Source organism: Pinus tabuliformis, chromosome X (genome assembly GCF_031772625.1).
Source record: "Pinus tabuliformis cultivar Carrire ecotype Pingquan chromosome X, CPIR1, whole genome shotgun sequence".
NCBI classification, from domain to species: domain Eukaryota; kingdom Viridiplantae; phylum Streptophyta; class Pinopsida; order Pinales; family Pinaceae; genus Pinus; species Pinus tabuliformis.
This window is the reverse complement of record NC_142308.1, coordinates 1,589,889,552-1,589,897,766: the sequence shown is the minus strand read 5'-3', so window position 1 is coordinate 1,589,897,766 and position 8,215 is coordinate 1,589,889,552.

The window sequence follows — 8,215 nt, the reverse complement described above, 5'->3', positions numbered from 1 at the left end:
ATCACACTTCATAAAACACAGGCGGAAAGACATTAAGGGATCGACCACAGAGTTGCGATGCGATGGATCACAGATCATGATTGCACTTCGCAGAAAAACATAAGTCCCACATATATGGAACGCCGATACTCTATCGAATTGTGATTTGCGAAAGGATCTCGGATGCGATATGTTTATCGGTTGCGGTTAATACTTCTGTCGGGTCCGCCACATCGCAATCACACTTCACCCGTCACGTTCACAGAATATAAAGCCCGCTAGTTTTCTTGCCGATTGCAATTTGTGATAGAAAATCAGCGGACAAATTATGGCCCTCCGTGCAGTGAAAGTTTCTCCCAATTAGCGCGTTTTTGGGGTTAATTTGTAGGATCATGCCAGAAATGGGGCAATTTGTAGAGCCAATATTGGGAGAACTAGAAGAATTCATAAATTCTTCAGTTTTCCACCAAATTGTATGCAAAAAGATGCTAGATAGCTATTTTTTGAGTATTCTGAACTGATTGGAGCAGGTCTCAGAAGCATTTGAGCATTGTATACACACATTTTTACACTTTTGAGCATAATAGAGAGGCCGAAGCCATTAGAAGCTGGACCAAGGAGATGTAGCCTAGGAGGGGTGAACTCCTTTATCATGTGCTTTTTGTAATGTGTTTTTGATGATGTTCTGTATATGTTTATGCTGTTGTTCAGTTTCTGGTTTATGTTGAATTTCTCATAAAATTAACATAAAAACTCTTCATTTCACTTGCTAAAATTGATGAATCCTTAAGCACAATGAAAGAATTTTGTTAATAATCTGAGGAAGATCTTAGCACTGCAAACTAATATCCTAAATCAGATCCTAGAACAACTTCACGCAACAACACAGAATGGAGTTTCCGCACATGTTTACTTAGAGGAGATGAGAGCAGTGATACTTGCTGAAGTATCAACACTTGGAGAAACCATGCGAAAGCTCTATGAGGAGTTTGTCACTGTACATAAAGTAGTTGTCCATTTGTATGACCTACAATAACAGGGCAAAGAGTTTGTTAAAACTCTCAAGAACATACAAGCTGCCATTGCCTATGTGCAAGAGTGGACAATGTGATACAAATGGGAACCACTTGACTTAGTGAAGAAAATGAAGCCATAGGTAGAGCTGGAGAAAGCAAAGGTTCTAATGTTTTTAAAATTGGCAACTAGGGACAAAATCCATGTGGTTCATATTATTCATGGATGATAATGTTTTTATTAGACTCCTCTCGTCGAGAGGTGTAGGATTGATCTAAAGATCATCCGATTCCGATAAGTATTTATGGAGATATGAATTTATTTTGATTATGGAATAATTATCAAGCCGACCTACAACTCATGTAGGCTTAGAAGCCCAATAGTCGCATCTATTCAAACATCAACAGTTGTGTATAAATACAGGAGGAATTTTTCTCATTTTCACTCACTCATCTCATCACAACTCTCTCTCTCTCCTGCGCAGAAAAGAGGCTCTTCTCTACTGCGCAGAAAAGACTCTCTCTCACACATGTGGAAGGAAGGATGCAGTTTTAGGGCTACAATTGCAGAAGCAAAGTTTTACTAGCATTGACCATCAGTATGCCTCTCTTAACTACACTGTAGGTCCATCTAGATCTCCTCTGAAGGCCACATTTTTTGGTGGTGGAATCAAGCCAATCCGACGGTCGGTTTGTGAGATATCGACTGCCCTAGTTTTGATGATGAAGTCGCTAATGTTGATGCTACTGATCTAGGGTTTTCTACTGCTGATATAAATTAGATTTATTGTACTATTTCTCTTTGCTGAATTATTGAAGATAAAAGAAGATTTGAACAAAGGGTTTCCCCACACATTGTGGGGTTTGTCCCTGGCTAGCCACAACATCTTGTGTCTCTTGTCTTGGCTTGTTTTCTGTTGATCGTTTAATGTTATATTTGCACTTTACTTATGCACATGTGATTGCTAATCTATGAATAATAATAAGAAAGAAAAGTAAACTGTTATAAGCATAGAACATACCATAACTTAACATGGAATCAGAGCTGAGGTGAAGACAAAGCTCGAGCAAGAGCAAGAGCAATCATCGAAGAGAAGATTGGCAAGGCTATCATAAAAGAACTATGGCGTCCTCATCACTCTTTCCTGCCGAGGACAAGCTCCGTGAGAAAGCTGACTATCATGGATGGAAGATGTCTATCGATCTAACCCTAGAAGAGGTAATATTGTTGAGCCTCCATCAAATGCATTCGCTGCTGCTAGGAACAAATGGAAAACCAGAGAAGTCAAAGCAAAGAAGATAATCTGGGACTCTATTGACAAGCGCTTGGTGGCCTACATATCCGACCTGAACACCTCCAAGGAAATCTATGTAGACTGCTGAGTTTATTTAAAGTTAATGATGCAAATCAAGTTTTGTTTCTTAGAAATAAGCTGAAGGAAATCAAGAAGGGTAAAGATGAGAGTATGCAAGCATACTTCTTAAGAATCACCAAGATCAGGAATGATCTCCTATCTATTGGGGAGACTATTACTGATAGGGAAATGGCACTCACGACTCTTGGAGGATTACCATCCGAATGGTACGTGTTCATGACTACTATTATGAATAATAACGTAATTCTTGGTTTCGAGGAATTAATGGCTAGATGCATCCAAGAAGAAACAAGGGTAGAAGAGCAAGAAATGACCATACCTAAAGGTCCTCCTGCTGCCTTTTCTTCTCATGCTAAGAAAAGAAACACTTCCGGGACTAAATAAAAAAGAAAGGCTGGACCTAAAGGTGGAAGAAAAGGATGATGTTAAATTTGTGATAAAGCAGGTCACTATGCAAGGGAGTGCCCTGATAGAAAGGACTCACACCGGGACGATGATCAAAATCCCTCTAATGGCAATCAAAGGAATTGAAAATTTAATAGCAAAGGTAAAAGGAGCACTGGAAATCAAGGAAGAGGACAACCATTCAAGAAGGCTAGAAATTCCAGGTATGAATCCAACATTGTCTAAAATAAGCAGGATGAATATTATCTATCAGCTGCTCTATCTACCTCTGCTTCTTCAGACGCAATGGGAATTTGGCTCATTGATAGTGGTGCCTCAAGGCACTTCACTGGTTACAAAGAAGTTCTCCATAATCTGATAGAGAAAGAAACTAACCTGGAAATTGTCCTTGGAGATAATATGAAATATCCCATGAAAGGTGCATGCAATGTATCTTTCAAATTGAATCAAGGTAATATGATCCACTTACAGGATGTATTATATGTACCGGACCTCAAAAACAACCTGGTGTCCATCTCGTTAATGGAAGACAAAGACTACAAGGTAACCTTCAGTGATGGAAAGATACGTATATGGAAAAATAATGTTAAAGATGCCTTTACTCTTGGGTTTCGTGTTGATTCATTATATCAGGTCGGTGGAAGTCTGCTAGGTTTCATGTCTTATGACACATCTCTTTAGTCCAAACTTTGGCATCAGAGGTTTTCCCACCTTCATTATAAAGCTCTACCTTATGTAAGACAAATGGTGACATGGATGCCTAAATTCTGAGTAGAGAAAGAAGGTGTATGTCTAGGATGTGCCGAAGGAAAGCTTAAAAGGGGACCACTCCCCTTAAGCCAAAGCAAGACCTCTGATATATTACAGTTGGTTCACTTAGGCATATCTGATGTTGACATTAAGAGGGAGACTACTACACCACATACTCCTGAGCAGAATGGTGTGACGGAAAGGAAGAACCGTACGATTGTGGAAGCTGTCTGTGCCATGCTCCATGATAAAAGACTTCTGAAGTTTCTATGGGTAGATGATGTAACAATGTCTGATGTGGAGGAACCCATGGATCCTATTTATCCACCTTAGCCTTCCTCTTCTAGGAAGAGGCCTTCATGGCTTAGGCGGCTACTTGATGATGCTGAAGGACATGCTGCACCTTGAGGAACCTTCCGTGAAAGTAAGAAACCTAACAGGTATCAGGGATGCCTGACCATCATGAGCATGATCATACAAAATGAGCCTTCATCATTCTTAGATGCCATCAAGCATCAAGTATGGAAGGATGCTATGACCGAAGAATATGAGTCTATTATGAAGAATGATGTCTGGGAAGTAGTTCCCAGACACTAGGACAAGAAAGCTGTCACTTCTAAATGCCTTACAAGATAAATCATGTAGCAGATGGAAGTACGAAAAAGTATAAGGCACATTTTTTTGTTCGTGGTTTCTCCCAGAAGGAAGGTATAGACTATGATGAGATATTTTCACCTATTGACAGATATACGACCATTCACTCGATCATAGCCCTTGTGGCTTCAGAAGGATGGAACCTACATCAGATGGATGTCAAGATCACGTTCTTGCATGGTTCGATCAAAGAAGAGGTCTACGTGGAGCAACCTGAAGGATTTGAGATTTATGATCGAAAATATCATGTATGCAGGTTGAAGAAAGCTCTCTATGGGCAAAAGGAAGCACCCCGAGCATGGTATGAAAGGATCGATAGCTACTTGATAAAGATGGGATTCACTAGGAGTGAAGCCGATCCTAACCTTTACTTTAAGGTTGAAGTTGAAAAACCTCTCATACTGGTGCTGTATGTAGATGACCTCTTCCTAATAGGTGTAGAGCCTCTTATTCACAAATGTAAGAGGGAGTTGGCTTCTAGATTTGAAATGAAGGACCTAGGACTTGAAGTATGGCAGAAGCCAGGGGAAATTTTCCTGTCTCAAGGAAAATATGTAATGAAGATATTGGAAAAATTTGGTATGGTAGACTACAAGCCTGTAACTACCCCAATGGAGCGTGACTTCAAGAAGTTAAGCGGTAGTGCTGCTTGTTGGAAATACTGAGAGGGGGGGTGAATCAATATTTCTTACTTTTTTATTCTAGTGATTGCCAAAAGCATATATAGATATGTATATGTATACACAGAACACAGAAAACAACAGCTGGAATAAATTATTTTATTAAAACTCAAGACAGTACAATGAAATAAATACAATATAAGTATATATCTGATTGTGAATAGTTGCCAAGCTCCAACTTGGACTTCAGTGAGGCTCCAACCTCCAGAGCACCAACTCTATTTAGCAGTGGTTCTACACTTAGGAACACCTACCCCTAATGACTTTAGTCCTGTTCAGTTCTGAGGCTCCAACCTCTTGGGATCCAACCCAATCTTGGTATACACTAGTATGCTACTGCACTCTATTCAGTTGAGGTTCTCTCACTCCTACTCTCCTGCCTCTGCTACTTCTACAACCTCCGCTGCTTCTGCTGCCTCTTCTACCTCTGTTGCTTCTGCTACCTCACGCTCTGGTTCTTCACCACAATAACAACACCAACAATTCTCTATTTTTACTGTTTTATACATTCTCATGCCTTTGTCCGTTCGTTTCCGCTTACTCGCTGGCTCTTTGGCTTCCTCCTCGCTCACTTGAGCTTCGTCTTCCTCAACACTCGCTCGACCTTCTGGCTTCCCTCCTCCATTTGCTTTAGCTTCCTCTGCGCTCGAATTAACCAATGCTTCACGAGACACGTTCAAGAGGAAGATGGGCTGAATTACAATAGAAATGATGCTTATTGAAAAATATCAGAGAGGCCCCCCTTTTTTTTCAAGTTCACAAGTCATGAACTGTTATTTGTTTGTAATGTAGATGCCCAAGATCAATTCTAGAAATGAGGCGTTTACACACACACACACACACACACACACACACACACACACACACACACACACACACACACACAGATATATATAACTTCTTCCTATCACCGAGGAATGAAAAATATATATGTCGGAGAATCTTTTATTCACAGACTTATTACTTCACAGAAACCATATAAACGAGGCTATAGCCATATAGATGTCCCACATGCCATGTCATCCTTTTATCGCAATCGCCGCTTCTAGAAGTTCGCACATAACATAGTCGATTGCCAATGGCCGATTCCCCTGCTGGATGTGATATTATATAAACTGTTTTTGATGAGTCCATCGGGTCCATACCTCTATCGCAATCGGCACTCGGGAGAGTGTAATTCCTTTGTGTATTGTTGCGATGGGCGAATGCGATAAATCATTCAACCATAACACAATGCCGCATCGGCCCCGCGTACATTCTCGCAATCAGAGGTTTTGCCGATATACATATATATGCCGATATATATATATATATATATATATATATATATATATATATATATATATATATATATATATATAATTCTCTGCCAATCTCCTGTCACATCAGTCAAAAACCATGTGAATTTAAACCTGCCGTCTGATCATTCATCAGGCGATCCGACGACGTTCGCTCCTCTTGATCTTGCGAATCACCCGCGCGTTAACTCGCAATAAAGCGGTTTTTTCCCTGTCCCATCTGCCATGCGTTTCCCGGTGATTGTGATCTCTCGCCCGCATATGATTACTGCGCACCCTCCAAAGGCAGTGCGAACAATACCGTTTACTGCCGTCCCCGCTCGCTATCTCCCGTGCATCTTTATCGCCCGGTAGCTGTCAGATATTCTCGCTAGAAATCTGAAGGCTCATGTTTGTTTGCTGTTAAACGCGTCCACTGCTCCTCTGATAGCTCCTGATAACTCTGTCTACTTCCTCTATGGCTCCAATGGCTCTGTGTGCTCCTCTTCTTTTGCTCTTTCTGCTCCTCTGGTGGCTCTGTCTACTCCTTGAATATTGCCATATTGACATCAATGACAATGCGTGTCCAACAATCTCCCCCTTTGTTATTGATGGCAATATTCTTCTGTTCTCTCCCCCTTTGACATCAATGGCAAAGGAATGCATACGGACTCCCCCTATCAAACTGCTCCCCCTATCCTGCTACATCTTTATGAATGAACTTGAGTGATGACAAAGAAATAACCCCCATCTTTTGATGCAGATGTTCGAATGCTTCTTGAGGAAGAGGTTTTGTGAAAATATCAGCTATCTGCTCCTTTGTACTGATATATTCCAGGACGATGTTTTGTTCAGCTACTTGCTCACGGAGGAAATGATACTTGATTGGTATGTGTTTGGTTCTTGAGTGCATCACTGGATTTTTGTTGAGACTGATAGCACTTGTGTTGTCACAATAAACAGTAATTGGTTGATCTGTACATATGTCGAGATCTTTTAGAGCTTCCTTCATCCATAGTATCTGAGTACAACAGTCTGCTGCAGCAATATACTCGGCTTCGGCTGTGGATAATGATATGGATGACTGTTTTTTGCTGAGCCAGGATACCAAATAGTCTCCTAGGAAGAATGCATTTCCACTCGTACTTTTCCGATCATCTATACTTCCAGCCCAATCAGCATCAGTGTATGCAGTTACAGTCAGTGTTGAGTTCTTTGGGTACCAAAGATCAAAATTAGAAGTTCCCTTCACATATCTAAGAATTCTTTTTACAGCTAATAAATGGGATTGTTTGGGAGCAGATTGAAATCTTCCCACCTTTCCTACTACTTGCATTATGTCTGGTCGTGCAGCTATTAAGTATAGAAGGGCTCCAATCATTGACCTGTAATGAGTTGCATCTACTAGAGGGGAGTCATCATCTTTGCTGAATTTGCAGTTTGTGGTCATAGGTGTGCTCACGAGTGCACAATCCTCCATTCCATATTTTTTGAGCATGTCTTTTAGATATTTGGTTTGAGATATACACAATCCTGCTCTGGTTTGGGATACTTGAAGTCCAAGGAAGCGGGACAACTCTCCTATCATTGACGTATCAAATTCTTTTGACATGTTTTGAGAAAATTCATGGCTCATTTTATCATTATTACTAGCAAAAATTAGATCATCGACATAAACAAGAGCAGCTAGTAAACCTTGATCTGTCTTTATGTATAGATTACTTCCAGCCACTCCCTTTTTGAAGCCTTGTTGTTGTAGATAGTGATCCAGTCTTGCATACCAAGCTCTAGGAGCTTGTTTCAACCCATATAAAGCCTTTTTCAACTTACAAACTAAGTCCTTTCCTACTGTTAGATCAAAACCTTCTAGGTGCTCCATGTAGACTTCCTCCTTGAGTTCCCCATTTAGAAATGCCAATTTCACGTCCATTTGATAGATTTTGAATCCTTTTGAGCAAGCAAATGCCAAGAACATCTCGATAGCTTCCATACGGGCCACTGGTACAAATGTCTCTTCAAAGTCAATTCCTTCAATTTGTGAATAGCCTTTGCAGACAAGTCTTGCCTTGTTTCTGATAACC